This window comes from Mirounga angustirostris, unplaced genomic scaffold (assembly GCF_029215605.1).
Source record: "Mirounga angustirostris isolate CCGP_5_RB_7025 unplaced genomic scaffold, mMirAng1.0.hap1 SCAF_11, whole genome shotgun sequence".
NCBI lineage: Eukaryota > Metazoa > Chordata > Mammalia > Carnivora > Phocidae > Mirounga > Mirounga angustirostris.
The window spans coordinates 73,360,514-73,388,369 of NW_026991719.1; the positions used below are offsets into that span (position 1 = coordinate 73,360,514).

Consider the following 27,856-nt stretch of genomic DNA (forward strand, 5'->3'; position numbering starts at 1 on the left):
CATGTTCACAATTGTTATTAACTTATTTTTTTAAATAAGGTATCGTAATAAAAATTTAAAAATGAGGGAAGTTGAAAAAAAAAATAAAGTTGATGTTATAAATGATTATTAGTGCCCCGAGAGTGCCTCCATGGCACTGTCTTCAGACTGTCCTGGATCAGTCAGTGATTTTATTTTCATTGAGTTCCTGCCATCCTCTATGGCAGAGTATTATCCAGAAGCGCAAACCCTAAGAGTCAGAACTGTAACCACTTGATAGCTTCTAATTTCATCTCAAAGACATTTTCCTAGTTTCCAAGAAGAGGACAATGCATGTGCTGAATACTATGAATAATGAAGGCAGAGTTACAGGAGGAGTAAAATGTAATAGTAAATACTTCAATGTGTTCTCTCTCATGAAGATCACACTGAACTGTGGTGCTAATGAAACTCTCAATAGTAGATTTACATGTAAAATAAATAAATAAATAAATAAATAGCAAAAGGAAAAGGAAAGTGATATGAGGATTATTTGAATGAAGGTTTTAACCTTCAAAAAATATCAGAAATTGGAAAGAAGGCAGTTATGAAGATGGGAATGAACATACTAGGGAAAGAAGTCATAAAGATTTGCCCTTCAATGATTAAAAAAAGCGCAAAACCAAAACAAACACCAAAAATTTTCCATGAAGAAGCTATTAGAGAAAATCAACTCATGATAATTAGCATTTTTCCCCTTCTTGATGTTCTACCCTACGCAGATGCATTCCCTCTTTCATTCAATAGACAAAAAATAAAAATGAATAATGTGCTCTTGGCACCCAAAAACATTATCTACTTTTACTCTTTTTATTTCAGGTAAGAAAGTCTCCTCCTCAAGACAAAACAGAGCACTAGAAAGATAAATCTTTCTCTTGGTTAAACATGGAAAATGGATTTTTCCCCCTAGAACCCAACACCTTTCTGAAGAGGAATTTACTGGTTCATTCTCTGGCCTCTGGATAAATTTAAGGACTCACTCTTTGGAGTAAAAATCAGAGTAGACCAGCTGGGAAGGTTTTGGTTGTTGCTCCTCTTTTAATCCCATGACTGGGACGGGGAAATTAGCCCTGTTTCTAATACCCACGACCCAGCAGAGGCATAAACCAGCCACACTGCCCCTCCTTGCTTTAGTGTTCTTGAGAAACCTGGCACGCCTTTGCCCGACCTGGCGTCACTAACCAGGCAGCTGGAGCGCTCTGGCAAGCACCAGTCTTGCGGGCTCAAGGCTGGCTTCCTCCCTCTCTTGCATCCTTTCCTACCTTAGAAATGGTGTTCTCCACACCCGCAATACTGCCGGGTCCCAGGCAGCAAAGCGCTGCACCTCACTAAAGCAGCCCGAGGCCACCGACCTGCTTACTCTCCTATGTACTTGTTGTCTGGGGTAGCCAAATGCTTGATCTCCCTCTTGTCCCTCTCTCTGCCACCCCCCGGACATCAATCTGAAAGGCAAGCTAGGTACCAGACCTGGCTCACAGTTGAGTACGATATATGCAGACCCAGTCTCTTGGCTCCAACTGCTCTTGCCCCTACTTCCACCAGTTTGTCTTAAGTATCCTTTGTATGAGAAAATGGTGCTTTGAATGCTTGTTCTCTAGCAAGGCCATCAGGGGGGTCAGGAGAAAAACACACATAACAAAAATGAAATAAAATTTCTGCAAGATAATGTGAATGAGTTAAACCTAAAAGGAAGCCAAGACAGCAGCGAGTGGAGGGCCGAGAGGAGCAACGCATGCCCTAGTTCTTACTCTGCAAAACCCGCAGCCCGAAAGCGGCGCGTTTTCCCCAGCAGCGGGTCCGCACTGGAGCGAGCAACCAGCACACACTCTGCCGCCTTCAGGGGGCGGCAAACAGTACTTCCTAAGCTTACCGCCGTCTCGCCCCCGCCCTTCTCCCCTGATTCCCTGTCTGCCGGGAGGGGCCGCTCCCGGAGCGGTGGGAGATGTGGGATGCAGACAGTGGGGACCAGAGGGGGTTACCCAGCTGTAGGTAGCTGCTGCGCCATCCCCTCCCAGTAGGCGGCCCGGACCCGGGTTTACTTCTCCCCTCACCCCCGCCCTCCAGTTACTCAACCCCCCTCCTTTCCCGCTTCTTCCCCTCTATCTAGTCCCTCCCCCTCGCCTTTGAAAAGGGCTGGCTCGGCACCGGCTCCATGCAGTAGATGAACCGTCAGGGTAGGAGGATCTGCGAGCCCGCTCGAGCCAGAGCTACACGCAGCGGCCCGCGTGGCAAAGCAGAAAGCAAGCTAACTGAATGCGCCGAGTGACATTAGCAGCGGCGACACAGGCCGCCCAGGCAGCCCCGGCGTCCTGAACAGCCTCAGAGGCAGCCTCCACGACTCCAGCTGCTTCAGGGACTGTGAGCTGTGGCGGTTGAGCGCGCTACAGCAATTGCAGTCTCGGTGGAGCTAGCGAAAGCCTTTTCTCTTTTTTACTTACCATCTCATTCTGCTGTAGAGGCTTCGTTCACTGGGTAAGTATCGGGTCCGGGTGCCAGAATAGAGTGCGGCCAGTGAGGCGTGAGTACCGCACTTAGTACGCGGAGGCTTCCCGCTGCCCACTCCTGGGGTCTTGACTATGACAAGAATGATTTTAGAGACGCTTCTGGTGTCCTCCCTTTCCTCTTCCCCCATATGTTCCCTGGAGGTAAGAGAAAGAGCAAATCCCACAGGTGAGCGCAGATAGAATATCTTTTAGGCACTGCCACCGCTTGGCTTGGCTTGGTTACTTTGAGAAAACTCTCACTTCTGTCAGAAAAGTGTCCACTCATGAATTTCCCCGACATTGGCCCTGCAAAAAGGTCTTTCACTTTAACAGATACAGTCAGCTTCAGCCAGGCTGAGGGAAACTCTAAGATTGGGGCAGATGCTGAAAAAAAGATCATACCCGGGACTCTGGCTAGCCTGGCAGAGCGGAGGGAGCTGTGCGCTTGTATCTCTGGGGGCTAGGGGTTTGGATCCCAGCCACGCTGGCTCTAACCTTTGGGGGCCCGACCCTTGGCACAGAGTGAAGGAGAGCGCAGCGCGCCACGGAGCGCGCAGGTTCCCCGGGCCGTTCTGCCTGGTGCTGGCCTCCCCGCCTTTCCTTCCCGCCCTACTTATGGAGCTGTGCTCAGCCAGCAGCATCTGCTGAATGTGGAGGTGGTAGGTGTGGAAAATTCTGCCTAGCTTTAAAAAAGAAATTTCTTATAATCGTACTGAAAAATATACTTTCCTCATTAAAAAAAAAAAAAAAAAAAAAAAAAGACTTATTCTAAGAGCGTAGCCGAACGTAAAAGGGTCTCTCTCTCACTAAAGAAATGACTTTTAATCCCTTAGCCAAAAAAAGTCACAAAACAGCAACAAAAACAAGACCGCCCACCTAGCCCATAAATGAATAGCGTTTATTAAGACAGAACCTAAAAACAGTTCTCTCCAGAAAAGAATTATTTTTTTTAAGCGCGTAGCCATAAAACAGCCCTTTTTCTCGAAAATGAATGCCTCAATAAGGACGTCATCAGAAAAGGTGACTTTTTAAAAGCGCATAGTCGCAAATGGGTGCTTTTCTTTAGAGACTTTAGAAAAGCAGAGAGGCAGGCTGCCCTCGGTTGGAGATAGAAATTACATATGAACGCTTAGCCACAAATTGACTTCTTTTCCTTGCCAAAAAGCGGGGAGGTCCCTTTCCAAGAGTGTACAACGGGAACCACTTCCTTTCCTCCCCAAGGAAACACTTAGAATTCAACTGAAGAGGGCCTCTTCATTTCCATATGAATTATTCCAGGTTTTACCACTTTGGCCGCCATGCGGTTTGGGGTGGGGTCGCCCGGGTGCCTTTATGGAATGAGCGTGCACACGCATCTGTAGGAGGGTCCTCGCTTCTCCGAGTGGGGTGCCCTTCCAAAACGTTGGCTGGGGGCTGGGAATCGAAACTTGCGCCACTGCGGCACACCCACAAAACAAAGACCTAAGAAGAGAGTGGCTAGCACAAACGAATATTTATTTAATTTTATTATTAAATAGCGAGAACAAAACGAAAGCAAGTCCTTGTGTGCAAATATCTCATGATGGCATTTAATCCTAGCACAGGAGCTGTTTTTGTATTGAGGAAAGTATGCGGAAGGAAGTGTTTAAAAATTGGGATAGGCCGGGAAGCGGGTAGAAAATATGCGGAGGGGGCGATGGTTTTGGAGGAGTGCTTGCGTACTCTTAAGTGCTGCAACAAGGAAACAACCTGAGGATAGTGCAGAGAATTCTGAACACAGCGCAACATCTGAGAAGGTAGTTGTGCTTTAGGACTAAAGCGACTCTTCCTCCTTCCATAAAAGGTTAAAACAGGTGTGACTCGGAAAAAAGAAAAGGTTACTCGCGGGCACCTTCTGAACTTGCTAAAGACTAAATAGAATTCCACTCTTATTTGAAACAAACTCGCACAATCACGGCCGGAAATCTAAGCCTCAGGGCTGTCCTTTAGCCTGCGTATTTTGGGGGTGGGATGGGCATGTGAGAGCAAGTAGAAGTAAAAATATTTGTAGATGTTTCCCCCTTTCTTGCCTTTGTCTGGTTAATCCGAGGAAGGGCGGACGATATGCGGGCGGTTTTGATGAATGAACCAAGAGACAGACGCGCTCAGGTCTAAAGATACCTTTCTCCCTCTGCTAAATTAAGAATACCCTCGCGCAGCTCGCAAGGGCTGAGTCCAGCCACACTGCCACCGTGCTGCTTCTGCCAAGAGGTAAAGGAAAGCCTCCACCAGCGAGGCCCAAGAACCTTTTTCTCCAGTCGCCTTCGCCTGGGCAGCCCCTCCTTCTGGCAATGATGTCAGCCCATGAGAGGCAAGGCCAAGAGAAAGCCGAGCCTGTAGTCCCGGTCGGGAGCGCGATCAACCCTGCCCCGCGCGCTCCCGGTACGCAGCCGCCCTCGCTGCCTTTGGGCCTCCTATCCGCGCTCTAGGTCTCCGCCCCTCCTTCCAGCTCCCAAAAGGCGCACCGAGACCTGGGAGGCGGTGGAGACTAGTGCCGGTTGGGAGTCAGGGGCTTTGAACCTCGGGATCAAACACAGATTGAGGATCTCCCCTCATTCTTTTACTTCCCCTACCCCCCCCCCCCCGTTCTCTTCCCCCTTTCAGTTTACACCTTAACTATTAACTGTGAATTTACTTATTTAGCGGCATTTTAGAGGGCACGTTCTTCGGATAAAATAATAATAGTTACCAGTGTTAAATGTCCTCTGTTTTCTCTCCTTCCTGGGTGATAAAGGAAGGGGGATGTGAAGACCGGCGTCTCTAAAATCCCGTGGCCATCTTTTCTCCCTAGAAAGCGAAGAGGGCCTTCTTGGCAAAGAAATGGTGCGGCGGGGAAGGGGGTCAATCAAAGGCGGTGGCGCTGTGTGAGGAGTCCCCTTCACTGAAAGAGGGACTAGAGACTGGGAGTTGTGAAAAGAAAGGTTCTAGTTGCTGCTGCTGCTGCTGCTGCTGCTGCAGAGGAGAGGCCACCGTGCTCCTTATAATGAGGATGCACAGTCCCTGGAGACCGGCGCGCCAAATCGGGAAGATTCAGGAATAGGATTTTTTCAAGACAGAAGCCCGTTTAGGCTTCCCCTCTTAGTTTGCTTTTCTCATTTTAAGGAGCAACCCACCTGTTTTCCTGAATTTGAGGCTAATCCTTTACCTCTGGTTGCTGACAATCCTTACTTTAGTTTTGGGAGAAGGACCTCAGCGCGCAGTTGGAGAAGGTTGCACAGGGCAAAAGGGAGGGGACCTAGACGGGATGTAGTTAACTGGGCCTCAGAACCTGTTACCTTCCCAAGGAAATTATGTTCAGAGAGGATCACAACAAACTGCTTACTTACTGTATGTTGGTTTGGAGGCAGGTAGGAAATTTGGGGGAAAGGAAGCAGTAGAAAAGAATTGCTATGTTTTGTAAATCTAGGATTTTGTTTTCTTCTAACCTTTGACAGACAGCTTCCCTTACGTGGTATATCAGAAAAGTCAGCAAACAAACTTGTTGTGCGTTTGAAATACAGAAATGGGAAGGAAACACAGACCAAGCATAAAAACACAATCATTTTCTAAAGTTCAATTATTCGCTGAGGGTTGAAAGGAGTCTTTTTTTTTTTTTTTTTTAATCACCCAAATGCAATTCTGATGGACACCCAAGAAGTGTTGGTTTGGGCAGCTGGAATCCCTGGCAGAATGGATTCCAGGTTTCACACTATTTATTCTCTTGGTATCCAAAACTTTGTTTTTTTGCAAGATAGAAATTCCTGATAGAGAGCTTCCAGAATGCTGGTGGCAGGAAGAAATCTGGTAGAAACTTAGAAAGCAGAAAATTCTCCTTTTCTCTATGCAAATCGTCCACAACAGCCTTATCCAGGATTTGTAAGGTTCTTGGGGTAGGAGGGGAGCCACACCTATAAGGAGACTTTACATTAACCACTGGCTTTAGCCTACTTTGACAAAATATGTATGGCTGCCACATTTTCTATTAGTAGGAAGGGAAATTATTCAGGGGATGAAAGTTTGAAATCTAATTTTCTCCAGGAATCTTGCTTCACATATTTTAAAGGAGGTGTCATCTGTGTATTTATTTACCAAAGTATCCATAAACATTAATTAGTCATCTACTGTGTCAGACAATGTGCTAGGCTCTAGGAATACAAAAGAGAATATGAAAAGGTGGCTTGATGCCTCTGTGAGCCAGGACACTCATAAATTTAAATACAATGTGATAAATGTTCTAACTGAGCATAATGGAGGAGAAATTAATTTTTGTTAAGAGATTGAGAAAAGATTCATAAAGAAGGTGTTTCTCTGGCTTTGAAAAATAAGACATTCCTAGGCAGTGGCTAGCCAGGAAGTAGACCTGGAAGAGCCTCACAAAGACTAAGTAAGGAAAAGTGAGAGCCTGATGTCCCACTGTGAAGTTAAGAGGTATGTGTGTATTTTGTAGACATAGGCCATCTTTAAAGTTTTTTTCAAGCAAATATGTTAAAAACAACAAGCAGGTTGAGGAAATTGGGTAGTAGGTGGCACACAATAGAAACATTTTTGTTGTTTGTCTTTAAATGAGTATTTGTTTTTGTTTTTGTTTTTGTTTTTAAAGATTTTATTTATTTATTTGAGAGAGAGAGAATGAGAGACAGAGAGCATGAGAGGGAGGAGGGTCAGAGGGAGAAGCAGACTCCCCGCCGAGCAGGGAGCCCGATGCGGGACTCGATCCCGGGACTCCAGGATCATGACCTGAGCCGAAGGCAGTCGCTTAACCAACTGAGCCACCCAGGCGCCCCTTTAAATGAGTATTTGAATAAATTAATGCATTTGGAAAAGAAAGTGGAAGCAAATAAGTTAAAAATATACTGCACTGGGGAGGGTATGTGCTCTGGTAAGCGCTGTGAATTGTGCAAGACTGTTGAATCTCAGATCTGTACCTCTGAAACAAATAATGCAATATATGTTATGAAAAAAAAAGAAGAAGAAGAAGATAGGAGGGGAAGAATGAAGGGGGGGAAATTGGAGGGGTAGGCGAACCATGAGAGACAATGGACTCTGAAAAACAAACTGAGGGTTCTAGAGGGGAGGGGGGTGGGAGGATGGGTTAGCCTGGTGATGGGTATTGAGGAGGGCACGTTCTGCATGGAGCACTGGGTGTTATGCACAAACAGTGAATCATGGAACACTACATCTAAAACTAATGATGTAATGTATGGGGATTAACATAACAATAAAAAATAAAAAAATATATGTACTGCAACATCCAAAAAAGGGGAGGAATTAATGAAGAGGGCCTAAAGTAAATCAGTATAACTAAGAAAGAAAGGAATGCTAATTTGGGGAAGAAAATTTATCTTTAGTCATAATCATCTATCCACTATATCTTGATACTCATCTCATCTTCCTCTCCCAGGCATCCAAGTTCTCCATCTTCCACCATGAAAGTAAACTTCTTAAACCACTTGCAAGCACACTTATCTTCATTGCACTCCATTTTTCATATATTGCTCTGCATCATCTCTCCCACCCTTCCCATTTCAGCTTTCTCTCTACCCACAGTCAGTCCCTTAATCTTGGCTTTTTCCTCCCTTTAGGCCCAACAAACACCGCTATTTCTATTCTTTTTCCTCTGCTTCTCTGTCTTCCCTCCCTGCTTCTTCTCTACGTTATCTACCTAAGTTATTTCTCCACTCATCCTCATTTTACCTCCTCCTTCCCACTAGCTACCTTGCACTCTCTTCCCCTTCAGTGACCTCAAAGAAGTTAAAAACAAACAAACAAACAAACAAACAAGGAACATCTTCCTCAAACTCAGAGATTTATGAAATTTTCCTCAGCAAGATTTCTTGCTATCTGTGTGTGTTTTTTGCTATTTTATTTCAAACAATATTTATGATGGAATTCCTTAGATTTGTTATATTTTTCGTTATGCCTGAAAATATCTGTTTTCCTTTGGTTACAACTAGGGATTCAAATATTGTACATTGGGGAATCCAAATTTTCTGAATTTCTCACTACACTCTCCTGAAATTGTTTCTCTGCATCCCATCCTTTCTGGTATGTTCTCTTCCCGTTCTTTTATGTTTTCAGTAAATGTTTCTTTCATATTTTTATTTCCCTCTCCTTTTTGCCTTGTGGCTCAAATTTATATATTTTGATAGGGTGTCCCCCTTAGACAACCCCACCAAACACAGACACACAGGATTTTAAGGCCTTTGTCAAATCATGTTCATACCAACATATACAGCTACCATGTCAATCTTCTTCAGGGGCAAAGGAACCCTTGTTTTTGTTTTGTTTTGTTTTGTTTTTACTACATTCTTAGAGTTATTTTTGTGTGTGTGGAAAAGGGACAATTCTTAGATCGTCCATATTTCCACATGTAGTAGGGTTGGCTGAACCTTTACTGGGAATTGGGGAGGGAAGAAAGAATATGCTGTAAGAATAGATTCATTCTTTCATCAATGACATATTTAACTTCTACTTTTGGGAAAAATAAAAACATATAACTACATTTAATTGGATTGACTTTATATTATAATATTCCAAATTACATGTCATTTTCTGAGCGAGTTCTATTATCTGAAGATGTTATTGATCATTCAGTATCCAGAATGAAGAAAACTAGGTAAGATGCCTTGATACTCCAGACTAGCTTATGATGTTCACATTAATCTAATCTTATCTGAAATGGTGTTATTTTTCAATAGAAGTTTATCATGAAGGCATCGTCCCTAAAATGTGGTTATCTTTTTTTAGGAGAAAACATCAAATGACCTATATGCCATGGTCCCTTAAGATTTACACCCTTGCAACACTAACTGTAAAGTACAGGTTTATTACAGGGAGAAAGCTATTTTAGGGTGAAAAGTATCTTTTGAGATTTGGTGACATCTGTGGAAAGACTGCATTCTCATTATCAAACAGTAAAAAAATTGGATAAAGAGTTTTCCAATCACAATTTTCGAATTAGAAGAGTGACTTGGCAGAAATCATAAATGCTTCTATTATCTTTTGCACTTCAAAAATCCTCAACTAATAAGGAGTTAATATGTCCTTTTAATTGTCTTTAATGTGTTAAGCATCAAATCAGTATAATAGATTTTGAAAGTGAGAGTGATGATGGCTATAGTTGTCATTTCCAGCCCAGATCTGAAAGAATGATTTTTTTTTCTACCTAATCTTCTCAACTCAAATGTGTAGATTTGGGAAGACAAAAAAAAAGGAAAGGGAAAGAAACAAGAGACTAAATCCTCCAAGATAATTTTTCTCTCTTTAATAAAAACTATTTTAATGCAGGATCTTTAATAAAAACTATTTTAATGCAGTTACAATGTAGCTGTAAAGTGCTGCCTTGTATTTGCCCTGCTCAAAATAAAGCTGTTACCTTTCTAGCCCTGTCCGCCATGGTGCTTAGCAGCCAGGGATGCATGGTCTCAGACATGTTTACCAAGTAAAACACTGACTTGAGGGATGCCTGGGTGGCTCAGTCGTTAAGAGTCTGCCTTCGGCTCAGGTCATGATCCCAGGGTCCTGGGATCCAGCCCCACATCGGGGAGCCTACTTCTCCCTCTCCCACTCCCCCTGCTTGTGTTCCCTCTTTCGCTGTGTCTCTCTCTGTCAAATAAATAAATAAAATCTTTTAAAAAAATAAAAACTTTTAATTAATATAATATACATTCTAGCATGACAGTAATAAAAGTAATTTGCTGATGAATTTTAATTAAACTATATAAAAATTAATTTCTTTTTAAAAATCTTTAAGTGATTAGAATACAGGTTGAGATTTGTACTGATTTTACAATTCATTTATTGTTATCATATGAAATGAAAATAAAGCATTAAGATTTCTACCACACTTTTGTTTCAATTCATTCTCCTAGTCTAGTACCTTTAGTTTGTACAGTATCCTATATTTATAGCATTTTTATATTTATATCATTTTGAAAGTATATATATTAATGTTGTGTCAAAAAACTTTGAGTAGAAAAAGAAGGAATGGTTATACCTATTTTTTTTTCAGTGGGAAAACTGAAGGTCAGAAATCAAATAGGCTTTCCAGATGGTAAGAGGGGAAGCGTATACAGGATTGTTGGTTTTCAGTCTCCAAACTTGGACTTTTCCCAGCATCTCATCTTGCCTTTCATTTCTTTGAGTATATTTTCTCAAAGTTTTGAATGTAAAAAACAACAAAAAAATGCTTCTTGTATTAAAAAATAAAGATCTTAAAGACAAGTATGTTCAAGTATATTTAAATGAGTTTATCAATTAATGGGCTACTTATGTCATATTCTCCTCTTATTTAGAGTCTGTGTGCACTAACCCTGTAAGAATTATATGGTAAAAATAGTAAGACTATTGAAATTTAACAGTACACAACACAGAGACACATAAACTTCCTCTATTTTATTTATAGGAAGAATTCAAATTATGGCATATCATAATGATACTCCATAAAGTTTAAGTTTACTTAATATAACAAATATTTTGTGTTATATCCTAATTCAGTTTTTAGAAATCTATATTTTTTATATAAGAGTAATTTTAGGGAATATTTTTCAATGATTTTTTAGTATTGGTTTTCTTCTGACATGCCATCTGTGAAGCAACATCTTTGGGAATTAACTGTGTATAGGTTTGGATCATATCAAGCAAAAGGACATTAAGCTTCCAATATGCAAATCATTGTTGTCTTCAGGCTTCTAAACTTTATCCCATGGTTTTTAGTATGGAAAGTGTGAGCAAAAGTTTTATTTAAATTGTGTGAACACAAGGTATTTTATGATTTATATTTTATTAGTATCTAGAGAGTGATCTTGGGCAGCTAACTTAATTTCCCTGGAGTACAATTTTCCCAAAAGTAAAATGAAGAAAAGGGAAATTATTTCAAGTCCATTTCCAATGAAAAAAAATATGATGTTTTACAAAAATCAATAGTCATATAAAACATTCTTTCTTTGCCCCGTGGTACTGCAGGTATTACCAATTTTACTGCATTGATCCATTAACTATTAATAACTAAAAAAGTATTGCTTGCCCAGTATTATATTTCTTTAGAGTGAGGGTTGGACTATGAAGGGTGATCATTAAAGAATTTAAAGTAGTACCTGCTTTGAGAAGCTCACATTCTGATTGGGCAAAACCAATGAACAACAAAAATAGCAAAGTAATATATAGTCACATCAAATTAAATTCAACATACATTGAGTGCCAGGTGGTACATTGCAATATGCCAAGTATGGTCCAGGTTTTATAAACTCTGGAAGTAAAGGGGACCAGAAAGATCATTTGGTCCAAACCCTTCATTTTACAGTAAGTAAACTAAGGGTATAGGAGTTCATGTAAGGCATTGGGTGATAGCATTAATTAATGTACTCCACAATCTTACCTGTTTCCTGCTTTGCTTGAATGCAATAATAGTTTTCTACCTTATCAGAAAGTTAAATATATCCAAGACTTGTTTATTTCTTTGGCTTTATTAAGCTCAAAAATTTCCCAATTTGATTCAGATATGGAAAATATTATGTTTTCCACATTTTCTTTTATTTTTTATTATGTTATGTTAATCACCATACACATTACATCATTAGTTTTTGATGTAGTGTTCCATGATTCATTGTTTGCGTATAACACCCAGTGCTCCATTCAGTACGTGCCCTCTTTAATACACATCACGAGACTAATCCATCCCCCCACCCCCTCCCCTCTAGAACCCTCAGTTTGTTTCTCATGAGGAATTCTTAATCTCAAGAAACAAACTGAGGGTTGCTGGAGTGGTGGGGGGTGGGAGGGATGGGGTGGCTGCGTGACTATGGACTCTGAGAAACACATTTTCTTTTGAATTTAGATTATTAAAAATGTCTTTATTGTGCATATTATGTTATAAAACATGCAAAATGAAGTTTTGACATGAAGGCTAAATAAATAAAGTATCAAGGCATTAAATTATATAAATACTTTAACTCTTTAAGAATGACGTGAAAACCCATTTACTTAAAATGCCAAGCAATATACATTCCTCAAAGGATAGTTTTATTTTTATAAATTCATATTTACCTAAAGACTTAGAAGTACATTTTCTGGAGGTTTATATATAATTTGGGAAAGATTTTAACTTTGGTCTGCTTGCTGCATGATCTTATTGCCCATGCTGGGGTATATGTCTGTACGTTAGGGAATAAAGGTCAGGTAAAGGTAGTCTGGCAAAATATGCCAAAGCAAAGTTTTGATTTCTTCCCTGAATAAACTTAGACTGATTTAGTTTACTTTGTGGCAGAGGGAAGGCTAGGGACTGTTTTTCAGTTTAGTGTGAAACATGCAACCTTTTTGAAACTGCCTAGGCCGGCTTCTCTCTCTCACTTCTAATATATATTTAGAATATCTTAACTGTTATTTACTAGTTTTTTTGCTAGTTTTACTTGGATCATGAAACCTCAAGAGCATGTGAATACATTAAAATTTTAAAAGAGAGGCTTAACAATGGGTAATAAACACACACCAACACACACAAACTAGCAGGATGAAACTTCTACATGGGAGCTTGCTTTATGGTCATCAGGCAAGATTTCCATTGTCTTTCTCTTTACATCAGAAAAAAAAATTGCTCAGTTTAACACTGATATTTTAGCCTTCAGTCAGGCACCACAGTTCTTATAGCATCCCTTGTCTTGCAACTTTTCTTAGTCCACGAACTCTCTTTTAACAAAATCTTCGGTATAAAGCAGTTTCAATTATGCCAGCCATTATATAATGTGAGAGTGCAAAGCAGGATTATTTGAGGAAGGGAATTCGAATCCATTAAATATCATATGGCTTCTGAATCTTAGAATTGCATACAAGAGTAAATAAATATGGGGATATAAGGTCACTGCTAAAAACAATAGCTGGTTAGCTATAAAAGAATCAAAGCACTTTAGAAAGAAATAGAGCTAAATACACAATTTGTAATTAAATGACTTATTATTTCAAACTCCAGTTTCTAGGAAGTTATATTCTATTCCTGTGTGTCTCAAACTTTAATGTGCATACCAGTCATCTGGAAATCTTGTTAAAATGCAGATTCTGATTCAGTAGAGTCTAGGTAGGACCTGAAATTCTGCATTTCTAACATGTTTACTGGGGATATAGATGCTGCTGCTCCCTGCAAACCACACTGAGCAACAAAAGGCTAATTTTTAGTCTGGTAAACAACATGAAAATGATGAAGTAAGCAAAGGTAACAGCTGTTTTTGCAAAGGACTGAATTTTTTAAAAATTAAAATGATATGAATTATTGCTTTTGGGTATTAAATTGATTTCAATCTTTGGTATAACTAGATCAGTTGAAACTAGTTCAGAAGAAAAACCAGTTTTTTGGTCATTATATAGTCAAATTTATTTTACAAGCACTATATGCATACATTTATAACATTTTAAAAAGAAAACCATTGGCCACAGAATGTCAACAGTTTACCAATATTTTTAAAATTTTTCAAAGAGATCCAAAAATTCTGAGCATTTTAATATAACATAGATCATTGGTGATATTAGTTTGTGAAATGTTGAACATGAACATATCAATTAATTGTTCAGACTTCAGATACATTTTCACTTACCTAATTTGAAGGCATTATTTTTATTTTCTTTTGAGTGTCTGATTTTTTTCTATAAATCTATTTTAATAATTTATGCTTGACATATGAGTTTAGAATGAATGCCAGATTCCATCTGTATTCAGCACTTGCAGCCAATTTCCAACTTCAGGAAGTAATAAAGTATATAATGTAATAGGCCTACTCAATTGTCCAAATCTGACTATTCTGAGAGCAAAAAGATTTGGTCTGTGAAGAAAATGCAAGTTGCCCTCGTAAGGTCAGGAATTGATTTTTAATCTCCTTATTCAGCTATTTTACATCTTACATCAGTGAATGGATCTAAACCATTTGCTAACCTTTTTAAATTTTTAGTCTATAAAACATCTTCATAACCAAAGCCTCTAGGGCAAAGTAGTACTTTTTTTTTATTTGTTTGTTTCACATTTTTATTTCAATTCCAGTTGGGTAACATGCAGTGTAATATTAGTTTCAGGTAGTGTCTGATATTTTTAAGGACAACAATAATAACAAAAAAGACTTGGTAGAGTTTATTTTATATCTGCTATCTATCTCTCAAAACTCCCCTTAAGGAAGGAACAAATGGTAAATTAGAAACTGTGCTAACTACTTCCTTCACACTTAGACTTTTATCTGAGACTACAGCAGAATAATAATTTAGTCTAAGTGAACTTTTCATTAATAATCATTCTAGGAAACCTTCATAATTCCATTTGTTTATGTACAGTTCATCTTGGTATGGAACCAGTGTCAAATTAAAACAAAACATTGAAAACCGTTATTGAAAAAAGTGAAGTGTAACTGTTTGTTAGGAGGCACAGTGTGGTTCCAGCAGATTTAGAAAAACAACTGAAAAAATTGTCACTTCAAAGCTGCAATTCACGTCTTAATTGTGCCATTGGGCTTCAGAACCCACTGCCTTCCCAATGAAACTATTAATCTTTTCTAAGGCCTGATACTTTATTTTTTACTTATTTATTTATTTTAGGTACTTAATATATCTTTTTATTACTTTATTATGTTCAGTTAGCCAGCATATAGTATTAAGGAGGACACATGTGGTGATGGGCACGGGGTGTTATACGCAACTAATGAATTGTTGAACACTACATCAAAAACTAATGATGTACTATATGCTGGTCTGATACTTTAATAGCAATAGCAGAACTTCTTTGAGGGCAACTTGAGGATTCCAATGAACTAAATGGCCAGTTGGATTAAAGTGTTTTTTTGTAAGTGCTAAATAAACTTGGGTATCTGTCAAAGTTGCCTTGGATTTTTCTTTTTTTTATCCTTAACATTTAATAATGTTAGGCATAGACTGTTTCCATCTGCCTGAGGAGGTAAGTATAGCAGCCAAATATCATATATCTTTTTTTTTTTTGAGGGGGAAATTCCAAAATACACAAAAAAGAAAGAAATATGAAAAACAAAACAAAAACAGGTGAAAAATAACAGATCTCTTCAAATTCTATTTTCAAAGAGAAGATAAAAAACTCACTCTATAGGAAGTAAAAATATCAGTTCTCTGAGTTCATGCCTTAAGACAGAATGAGAACAAATTGAGTCAATTTACAAATAACATTAAAACTCAAAAATTAGGGGAGCCTAGCTAGCTCAGTCCTTACACCATGTGACTCTTGATTTCAGGGTCTTGAGTTCCACCCCCACATTGGGTAGAGCTTACATCTTAAAAAAAAGTAAAAAACTCAAAAATGCATAAATTGAATACAGTGTAAAAAGATCATGTTTGGGTCATAACAACTGTAAGAAAAATATGAGATAATTTCTTGACCTAAACTAACAAGTGTTACAAATGCTAAAAATATTAAAATTCTGTGAATTAGAGTAATCAATTCTAGCTAGATAACTAAATCAGTCCTCTGTTTTCTTGTTTGAGGTAATAAGAATACTTCTTAATAGAATAAGATTGTTTAAATATTGGAAATATTAAATAGAGAAAAATACTGTTTAACTGTATAAAATTTTAATCATAAGTCATGTAATTTAAATAAAGATCTTAAGGAGATATCAGTGAAAGTTGAGCACAATTAGCCAGTAGATAATGCCATATAATGTACATCAAATGTTGAAGTACTTATAATTGCCAATAATATGAAAGGATGACAAAAATGAATGATAGTATCACTGAAGAACTGAGTTGATTATATTATTAAAAGATTAGAATTCCAGGTTAAGATTGGGTTCCAAGGTGAAGATTGACAACTCAAGTAAACACTATCATTCAAAGAAATAGAAGACACTCTGAGAACATAATGTGTAATATTTCCTTCGAAAATGTGAAAACAAACAACCCAATTTAAAAATGGGCAAAGTATTTCGACAGATATCTTGCCAAAAAAAAAGATATAAAGATGACAAATAAGCATATGGAAAGATGTTCCACATCATATGTTTATGTTATCAGGGAAATACAAATTAAAGCAGTAATATACTACTACACATATAATAGGTCACCTAAAATCCCAAACACTGACCATACAAATGCTGCCAAGAACATGGAGCAAAAGGAACTCTAGTTTGTTGCTGGTGGGAATGAAAAATGATCCAGTATGTTCTGGTCAATTTTTCTGTAAACCCAAAACTTCTCAAAAAACAAAAACAAAAAAGCAAGATTTGGGGTGCCTGGGTGGCTCAGCTGATTAAGTCTCCCAACTCTTGATTTCTGCTCAGGTCATGGTATCAGGGTTGTGAGATTGAGGCCTGTGTCAGGCTCTGTCCTGAGCATGGAGCCTGTTCAAGATTCTCTCTCTCCTTCTCCCTCTGCCCCACCCCCTCTCTCCCTCTCTAAAAATAAATTAATAAATAATAAAGTCTATTAATTAAAAAAGAAGAAAATATCATTATGCTTTATATTTTCCTTATTTCATTCACTAATGATAGCAACTAAATAAATCACCAAGGAACATGCTTTGATGGTAACTGAAACAACTTGAGTTTCTGAAGAAAAACCAAACAATTAATTAAAAAAAAACCAAAGTAAATTTATCATGAGTCTTTGCTTTAAACCTAAAGAAATTACCTGAAAAAAAATAAAGAAATTACCTGAAGTAGCATTTCTCAGTAACTATGGCAGGCACTACCACACTGTTGTAACTATGTGAATGATTACATTATCATTTTAAAAATTGTTTTCATTGCATTTTAAAGCATTACAAATTTTATCTCATCTAAATCTCACAAAAGTCCTGTGAAACAGGTACTATACCATTTTGATATACAAGGAAAGAGACACAGACCAATCTTTTTTTTTTCCCTTAAGATCACATTACCTCTTAAGTGTCAGAGGCAGCATTACATCATTGTTCTTATGATACCTGGAACAATATTCATAACATCAGCCAGTGTGTGTACTAAAATTTTAGGTCCAAATATGATTAAGGTTAACAATGTAGTTATTATATTTAATCTTTTAGAAACTTTGAATTCGTGTAAGAAATTTTTGATGAGCACTCATTGAATCTCATTAGACACAATTAGGATAATATCCCTGTCCTTAGTAATTTAACACATATGATAAGATAAATATACAATGATACAATTGTCATAGTGGACTAAGAAATAAGGATATGATCAAATGGAACAAGAGAGGAGTAGTAGGATGGATAAATCTGATAAGCCCTTTTAAATAAGGATTTGATTCTAATCTAAAATAGGCTCAGAAACCAAAGCCATGTTCCTGTTTTCTTTCTCTGTGAAGATAAAAATATTTGAGAGAATAAGTCTGGCAGGAGAGTATTTGGGAGAGAAAAAGGAAAATCTCTTAAGACTATGAATTGGCTTAGATATAGAAAATTAAATAATAAACTAAAATGTATTGCTCTGGCTAAGTTCTGGCCATGCTTGAAACCCAGAACTTGGGGAGTTTTCAGGTTTCTCATTTTATCTGAATTACATTCAAGCATTTCCATAAGAAATTTTTATAATAGTAGCCAACCAAGGGGGGTGAATAGTTTCGCCCACTAGGAGATCACACTTTGTTTTCCCTTGGAAGAACTACATTATTAGAAGGTATTACAAAAATATCTTTGGTTGTCAGAGAGGCAAATGCTGTTTAGGTTCTTTAATGAATCTCATGAGATAATTAGTAAACAAAAGTATAAAGGATGACACATAGTCTGCCCAAGTGCCACTGAATATAAAAGACAAACACTATCCCTATTTTAAAGTTTCCTTAATACCACAGTTTTACATAAAATTGATATTTGTTTGTGGATTTGTACTTGGCAAAAGACTTCACATATAATAATCTAACACTCCAAACAAACCTGTGTTATATAGAGCAGACATTTTATCTCTTTCTTTTTTTCCATTTTTCCTTTTCCAAGTGAAGAATCAAACTTGTCCAGAATTAGCTAAATGGCCTGCTTAAGGTCATCATGTTAGTTAGCACTAACTTTAAATTCCATGAGCTTTTCAATATACTATATAGATTGGGACAAAGGTAGTAGATAACTATCCTGGGAATATGCAGTTTGAAATTTTTAATAAAGGAAGAAAGAAAAAAGGAAGTATTTCTTAGATATGAAATCTAGGTTAGGTTTAACATTTCTCTATAAAAATGCAAATTGTGATGAGATACTCAGGCTTGATATAACTAGCAATATGCTGAGGTTACTCATACTAGTAATGTTTTGATGAAAATACACTTTATTTACTGTTAGGATTTCTCTTCTGTTCTTATAAGTGCCTCCAAATAGAGAAAGAGCCACTAAAAGAGTGAAATGCTTGTTCATAGACATTATATGGTATCCTTGAACCTCTAGTTTATTCACGTTTTCTTTTCTTTTCTTTCTTTCTTTCTTTCTTTCTTTCTTTCTTTCTTTCTTTCTTTCTTTCTTCTTTCTTTCTTTCTTTCTTTCTTTCTTTCTTTCTTTCTTTCTTTCTTCTTTCTTTCTTTCCTTTTTTTTTTTTAACTTAAGAAGGTCATCCTTCAGGATATTTTTGGGATTGTACATAATTTGCACTTCTTCTGAAGTAACTTAATAAAACACAAATACTGTAAAAGTGTGAACTGTGATCAATTACACCTACTTAAGATTTGTTGTTTACCAGAAGTTTCCATTCCTTTTGAAGTAACTTGTTCAGTCAAGGTCACAAAAGCGAGTTAATGACAATAAGGAATAAAATTTAGGTCTCTGGCCAGAATGCCTTTTACTCCACCATACTGTCTTTTACCATAGTAAAAGGGATTATGCAAATAACACAAAATTAGATGTGTAATGATCATATAGGCTGAAATGTTCCAAAGTGCTACAAGTAATTTTGGTTATAAATTTAGATATTAAATACCAAAAAAAAAGTACAAGTAGCAAAAATGGTGACTCTTTAAAAAAGATTTTATTTATTTGAGAAAGAGAGTGAGAGAGAGAGAGAGAACATGAGCAGGGGCAGAGGGAGAAGCAGACTCCCCTGCTGAGCAAGGAGCCTGACACAGGGCTCGATCCCAGGACTCTGGGATCATGATCTGAGCCAAAGGCAGCCGCTTAACCGAGTCAGACACCCAGGCACCCCAATGGTGACTTTTTGAACAAATTAAAGATTTGTTAACTCATTAACCAATTTTTTTTAGTGAAACCTAAATTTTATAAAGCAAAATTACATATTTTAAGTAACTTACTATCTTCAAAACTAGATACATCTTCTACATGAGGTTTTTATGTTGTAATTTAAACTTTACTGAAATTTCAACATAATGCTGTTATATTGCAACATAGATTTGTGCCTTGAATCCAAGATTTTTTTTTTAATTCAAGTTAGTTAAAATAGAGTGTAGAATTGGTTCCGGGAGTAGAATTTAGTGATTCATTACTTACGTATAACACCCAGTGCATATCACAAGTGCCCTCTCTAATGTCCATCACCCATTTAGCCCATTCTCCCACTTACCTCCCTTCCAGTAACTCTCAGTTTGTTCTCTATAGTTAAGAGTCTTTTATGGTTTCCCTCCCTCTCTGCTCTTATCTTATTTTATTTTTTTCTTCCCTTCCCCTATGTGCATCTGTTTTGTTTCTTAAGTTCCACATATGAGTGAAATCATATGGTATTTGTCTTTCTCTGACTTATTTCACTTAGCACACTAGTTCCATTCATGTCATTGCAAATGGCAAGATTTCACTCTTTTTGAAGGCTGAGTAATATGCCATTGTGTGTGTGTGTGTCTGTGTGTGTGTGCATCATTTCTTCTTTATCCATTCATCAGTCAGTGGACATTTGGGCTCTTTCCATAACTTGGCGGCTACTATTGATAATGCTGCTATAAACATTAGAGCACATGTGCCCCTTCGAATCAGCACTTTCGTATCCTTTGGATAAATACCTAGTAGTGCAATTGCTGGGTCATAGGATAGTTCTATTTTTAACTTTTTGAGGAACCTCCATACTGTTTTCCAGTGTGGCTATACAGTTTGCATTCTCACCAACTGTGCAAAAGTGTTCCCCTTTCTCCACATCCTCACCAATATCTGTTGTTTTCTGGGTTGTTAATTTTAGCCATTTTGACTGGTGTGAGGTGGTATCTCTTTGTGGTTTTGATTTGTATCTCCCTGATGGTAAGTGATGTTGAGTATTTCAATATGCCTGTTAGTCATATATGTCTTCTTTTGATAAATGTCTATGCATATCTTTTGCCCATTTCTTAACTGGATTATTTAATTTTGGGGTGTTGATTTTGATGTGTTCTTTATAGATTCTGGATACTAGCCCGTTTTCTGATATGTCATTTGTAAATATCTTCTCCCATTCTATCAATTGCCTTTTAGTTTTGTTGATTGTTTCTTTCACACTTCAGAGGCTTTTTATCTTCACAAGGTCCCAGTAGTTTATTTTTGCTTTTGTTTCCCTTGACTCCAGAGACCTATCTAGTAAAAAGTTCCTGTGGCCAAAGTCAAAGAGATTACTGCTTGTTTTCTTTTCTAGGATTTTGATGGTTTCCTGTCTTACATGTAGTTCTTTCATTCATTTTGAATTTATTTTTATGTGTGGTGTAAGAAAGTGGTCCAGTTTCATTCTTCTCCAGTTTGCCCAACACCATATGTTGAAGAGATTGTCTTTTTTCCATTGGATATTTTTTCCTGTTATGTTGAAGACTAGTTGACCATGTAATTGTAGGTCCATTTCTGGGTTCTCTCTTCTGTTCCATTATTCTATGCATCTGTTTTTGTGCCAGTACCATACTTTCTTGATGATTACAGCTTTCTGATACAGCTTGAAGTCTGGGATTGTGAGGCCTCCCACTTTACTTTTCTTTTTCAACATTCCTTTGGCTATTCAGGGTCTTTTCTGGTTCCATCCAGATTTTAGGATTTTAGCTCTATGAAAAATACTGGTGTTATTTTGATAGGGATTGTCTTGAATGTGTAGATTGCTGTGGGTAATATAGGCATTTTAACAATATTTGTTCTTCTAGTCCATGAGCATGGAATGTTTTTCCATTTCTTTGTGTCTTCCTCAATTTATTTTTTTGTAAGTCTGGCTTTTCTATTTCTCCCTGTTTCAGTTAAGGTAGTTTATATGTTTCTAGAAATTTATCCATTTCCTCCAAATTGCCCAATTTGTTGGCATATAATTGCTCATAATATTCTCGTATGATTGTTTGTATTTCTGCAATGTTGGTTGTGATATCTCCTCTCTCATTCATGATTTTAATTATTTGGGTCCTTACTCTTTTCTTTTTTTGTAAGTCTGGCTAGGGGTTTATCTATTTTGTTAATCTTTTCAAAGAACCAGCTCCTAATTTCATCGATCTGTTTCACTTTTTTTTTTTTATTTCTATATCATTTATTTCTACTCTGATCTTAATTATTTCCCTTTTTCTGCTGGCTTTAACCTTTATTTGCTGTTCCTTTTCTAGCTCCATTAGGTGTAAAGTTAGGGTGTGATTGAGACTTTTCTTGCTTCTTGAGGAAGGCCTGTATTGCTATATACTTCCCTCTTAGGACTGCCTTTGCTTCTTCCCAAAGGTTTTGTGCTGTAGTGTTTTCATTTTCATTTGCATCCGTGTATTTTTTAAATTCTTCTTTAATTTCTGGTTAACCCATTCATTCTTTAGGTGGATGATCTTTCACCTCCATGTATTTGTGGTCTTTCCAATTTTTTTCTTGTGATTCAATTCAAATTTCATAGCATTGTGATCTGAAAATATGCATGGTATGATCTCAATCTTTTTGTACCAGTTGAGGCCTGATTAGTGACCTACTATGTGATCTATTCTGGAAAATGTTCTGTGTGCACTTGAAGAGAATGTCTATTTGCTGCTTTAGGATGAAATGTTCTGAATATATCTGTTAAGTCCATCTGGTCCAGTGTGTCATTCGCAGCCTTTGTTTCCTTGTTGAACTGCTTAGATGATCTATCTATTGCTGTGAGTGGGGTGTTGAAATCTCATACTATTATTGTATTATCAATGAGCTTCTTTAAGTTTGTAATTAATTGTTTTATATATGTGGCTGACCCCAAGTTGGAGGCATAAATATTTACAATTGTTAGATCTTCTTGTTGGATAGACCCCTTTGTTGTGATATAGTGCTCTTTTTCATCTCTTATTACAGTCTTTGGTTTAAAATCTAGTTTGTGTGATATAAGTATTGCTACTCCACCTTTCTTTTTGTGTCCATTAGCATAAATGGCTCTCCACCCCCTCATTTTCAATCTGGAGGTGTCTTTGGGTTTAAAATGACTCTCTTGTAGGCACATATCAATAGGTCTTGATTTTTTATCCATTCTGATACCCTAAGTCTTTTGACTGGAACATTGAGTCCATCTTCATTCAGAGTAATTATTGAAAGATATGAATGTAGTGCCATTGTGTTACCTGTAAAGTCACTGTTCCTATAGATTGTTTCATCCTTTCTAGTCTTTGTTGTTTTTGGTCTCTCTGCTCAGAGTCCCCTTTAATATTTCTTGCTTAGCTAATTTAGTGTTGAAAAACTCCTTTACTCTTTGATTGTCTTGGAAACTCTATCTCTCCTCTTCTGAATGACAGCCTTACTGGATATAGTATTCTTGTCTGTATGTTTTTCCCATTCAGCACGTTGAATATATGCCACTTTCTTCTGGCCTGTTACGTTTCTGTGCACAGGTCTGCTGCTAATCTAATGTGTCTACCCTTGTAGGTTAAGGATCTTTTGTCCCTAACTGCTCTCAGGATTCTCTCTTTTTCTTTGTATTTTGCAAGTTTAATTATAATATGTCTTGTTGTTGACCTGTTTTTGTTGATTTTGAGGGCATTTCTCTATGCCTCTTGGACATGAAAGCCTGTTTCCTCCCCAGATTAGGGAAGTTCTTAGCTATAATTTGTTCAAATTGACCTTCTGCACCTTTTTCCTGCTCTTCTTCTAGGACTCCTGCAATATTGATATTATTGTGCTTTCTAGAATTGCTAAGTTCCCTAAGTCTATACTCATGATCTAATAGTTTTCTTTCCCTCTTCTTTCCAGCTTATTTTTTTTTATAATTTTATCTTTTATTTCACCTATTCATTCTCTGCTTCTTCCATTCTCATTGTGATTACATCCATTGATTTTACATCTCAGTTATAGCATTTTATTTTTTTTATTTTGGCCTGACTAATTTTTACTCTTTTATCTCTGCAGCAAGGGTTTCTTTGGTGTCTTCTATGCTTTTTTCAAGCCCAGCTTGTATTTTTATAACTGTTGTTCTAAATTCTTGTTCAAATATATTGCTTTTATCTTTTTTGAGCAAATCCCTTGCTGTGATTTCTTCTTGATCTTTCTTTTGGGGAGAATTCCTCCATCTTATCATTATATCTAGGTTTCTGTCTTTTGCATGTTATGAAAGCTTGTTATGTTTCCTGGTCCTGAGACTAATACTTTATTAAGAAGAGGTTCTACCCTGTCCATGGTCTGGCTCCTTTAGGAAGTGTTTCTGGCGTATGCGGTGTGCAGTCTGCTGTTGTGTTTTGGCTATTCTTTCCCATGGGTCAGTTCTCTGCAGAATTCCTCTGTGCTTGCAGTAGGGTGTTTGGACCTTTAATTAAGTGTGGTTTGATTTGTTTGTTAAGATAAGGCTGATTAAAAAAAATTAAAAAACCTGATCCAAGAAAAGAAAAAGGCACAAGAAAGCAAAAGAACAAAAAAGAAAAGTATAAGCCTGATTCCAAAGAAGAATGAAGGAAAAAAGAAAGAGAAAAAAAAAGCCTGATCCAGAAAATCAGAAAAACAAACAAACAAATGAACAAAAAAGTATAAGCCTGATGCCAAAAGAAGAAGAAATAATTAAAAATATAAAAAATAAAATTAAAATATATTAAAATTAAAATAAGCACAAATTAAAAAAATAAAAATAATATTTTTTTTTTTTTAAAGAAAAAGAATCTTGTCCTACTTCCACTGGAACTGACACTTTGGAGTACTTTTGGATCACTAACCTTGATGTATGTGGAGGGCCTGTGTTGGTACTCTGAGGGAGAGACCTGCTATGTTGGTTTGAAGTCAGACCTGCCCTAATAAAGATGTTCCTTCCTGAGTGCTGGAGGGCAGGGTTTGGTGTAAGTGACTCCAGCCTCTAGTGGAGGCACTCTGTTTCTCTCTGAAGTCTAACTCTGTTGGTGGGCCTTGGGAGGAGAGTGGAAAACTGTGTCACCCCACCCTCTTGTCCCTGGGGAGGGGAACTCAAGGCATCTGCTGTTCAGGAGGCCCTCACAGAAAAGTGACCAGTCTTCTCTTCTATGTCCCAGGCTTTCATGAGATCCCTGCCCTCAACCCATCTGTGCCTGGCCATCAGCACACCCAGTGCTACAGCTATCCTGCATTTTATCTCTGGCTGGCAGCTGAGATTCAAAACAACAAACTTTAGGGGAAGGAGGGAATGTGGCAGAAGTGTAGGGAGCCTCCTTTCATCTGGTCCCTTGAACTCAGCTAGATATATATCAAATAATTATGAACACCTGTGAATTCAACCTAAGAACTAAGAAAAGAATTGCTGGAATTCTACAAATAGAAAAGCGACTACTTTTTGCAAGGTAGAAGGTGCAGAGAAGTGAATCTGAGATGATATATCAGAAGATAATCAGAGTGGGGAGGGAGCCTTCGTAAGCCAGCTACTGGAAAGTGATATAGACATGGAGTGCAAAATCAGAACTTTTAGAAGTCTGCCCACATGAGGGATGTCCTTGACTTAAAGGTCCTCAGGTGGTAAGCATGGCAGAATCCTAGGTGGGACAATGTAGTCTAAGGATCCCTGGGGTCACAGACAGAAAGGGGGTGCCTGAGTTGGCAGAGTTCCCAAGCATTAGAGCAGGGAGCCTGGCTACAATCAGCAAGCCCCAGAGTGGGCTTTCAGCATGGTCTGCCATAAAATTTGAACTGTGGCACAATCAGGGGACCACTCTCTGAGCAAGGATCCTGCAAGCTCCAGAAACTCAGCAACCCTCCTCCTTCTCCTGGGAGGAGAAGCATGGGTGTGCACCGCAGGAGTCTGAAGAGTTTGACGCACACAAAAGTGACTGACTGCTTTTCCCTGAGGGTTCACTGAAGAGTGGACACTGAAATCTTTCAGCACCAGGGCTGGAGGTTGGGGTTGCCACCAATTTTACCATTTTTATTTTCATGCCCTATGCAGTGCAGAAAGTCTTAAGGGAACAAAAACCACACAGAGCAGCTTACACTGAGCCCAGCCCCTGCCCTAGGGTGGTGAAACTCTGCCCTGACAAAGGCACCTGAAAATCAACACAGCAGAACCCTCCCCAGAAGACCAGCAGGAACCTCAGGCTAATATCAAGTTTACCTATCACAGAGAACTGAAAAACTCCAGCACTACGGGAAAATAGTGTATATAATTTGAGGGTTTTTTCTCATGATTTTTTAGTCTTTCAGTTTAAAATTTTATTTTTCTTTTTTCTTTTTTAACTAGTTTCTTATTTTATCAACTCTTTTTAAAGCCTTTTTAAAAATTTTCATGTTTACATTTTATAGATATATTCTTCATTTTTGGCTTCCTTTCACTGCATTCAATTTATATATACACACACACACACAATTCTTTACAATTTTGGATCAAGTGTCTTCTAACAAACAGACCAAAATGCACACAGGACCAAGTGTATCACCCTGTTCTATCTACCTGTTTTATTATATTCTCTCTGTTATCCCCTTTTTTTTCTTTTTGGTTTCAGATCACTTCTGAATTACCTAGTGTATATTTCGGTGGGGTTGTTGTTGATACTTTTATTTTTCCTTTATTTTTTTATTTTTTTATTTCTATTTTTTCCCCTCATTCATCAATTCTTCTTTGGACAAAATGACCAGAAGGAAAAATTCCCAGAATAAAAAACAAGAGGCTGTACTCACTGCCAAAGACTCAATAAATATGGATAGGGTAAAATGTCAGAGCTAGAATTCAGAAAAGTGATTATAAAGATACTAGTTGGACTTGAAAAAAGCATGCAAGACACTAGAGAAAACATTTCTAGAGAAATAAAAGAACTAAGATCTAATCAGGTTGAAATAAAAAAGGGTATTGCTGATACACAATTAATAGTGGAGTCTCACTGCTAGGATAAATGAGGCAGAAGAAAGAATAAGCAATATACAAAGAAAAATTATGGAGAATACAGAAACTGAGCAAAAAGGAGTTAAACAATTACTGGACCATGAGGGAGGATTTGAGAGATCAGAGATACCATAAAATGAAACAATAGCAGAATTATTGCAGTCCAAGAGGAAGAGGAAAGAGAAATAGGCACAAAAGGTATATTTGAGTGAATTATAGCTAAGGACTTCCCTATTCTGGGGAAGGAAATGGGCATTCGTCTAGTAGGTAGAGAGAACATCACTCAAAATCACTAAAAATAGATCAACGCTCCAACATATCATAGTGAAGCTTGCAAATTTCAGACATAAAGAAAAAATCCTGAAAGCAGTGCAGAACAAGAGGTCCTTAACCTACAAGGGTAGCAACATTAGACTGGCAGCAGACTGGCATGATACATTCAGGGTACTAAATGAGAAAGACACTCACCTAAGAATACTTAAGCCAACAAGGCTGTCAATCAGGATCAAAGGAGAGATAAAGAGCTTCCAGGACAAACAGAAACTAAAAGAATTTGTGATCACTAAACCAGCCCTGTACGAAATATTAAAGGGGATCCTCTAAGTGAAGAGAGAGCCCAAAAGTAACATAGACCAGAAAGGAAAAGAGACAATATACAGAAACAGTGGCTTTATAGGTAATAGAATGGAACTAAATTCGTATGTTTAAATAGTTAATCTGAATATAAATGGGCTAAATGCTCCAATCAAAAGACACAGGGTATCAGATTGGATAAAAAACCAAGACACATTGATAGGTTGTCTACAAGAGACTCATTTCAGACCCAAAGACAATTCCAGATTGAAAGCAAGGGCATGGAGAACAATCTATCATGCTAACAGACATCAGAAGAAAGGTGGAGTAGCAATCCTTATATCAGACAAATTTGATTTTAAAGCAAAGACTGTAGTGAGGGATGAAGGACACTATATCATACTTAAAGTGTCTATCCAAAAAAAAGGATCTAACAATTATAAATTGATATTTATGTTCCTAACTTGGAAGCACCCAATTATATAAACCATTTAATAACAAAATTAATAACAAAATTGATAATGATATAAGAATAATAGGGTACTTTAACACCCCACTCATAGCAATGGACAGATCATCTAAGTAGAAGATCATGAAGTTTCAGTGACACACTGGACCAGATGGACTTCACAGATACATAGAGTTTTCCATTCTAAAGCAATGGAATACATATTC

At 37.6% G+C, this 27,856-nt stretch overlaps 1 protein-coding gene across 7 annotated transcripts in view; it reads left to right on the forward strand.

The window, feature by feature from the left end:
• Positions 1–27,856, forward strand: part of PCDH11X (protocadherin 11 X-linked) — a 583,424-nt gene that overhangs the window by 98,646 nt on the left and 456,922 nt on the right. For 3 of the 7 annotated variants that reach the window (XM_064574323.1, XM_064574320.1, XM_064574322.1), the window contains exon 1: positions 1,973–2,490. The exons of 1 other annotated variant lie outside the window; for it this stretch is intronic. The gene's annotated coding sequence lies outside the window, so the exon portion shown is untranslated. Of the gene's footprint in view, positions 1–1,969; positions 2,491–27,856 lie in introns of those variants that run through there. 3 more of the 7 variants (XM_045880211.3, XM_064574319.1, XM_045880222.3) reach the window with 3 other exon arrangements.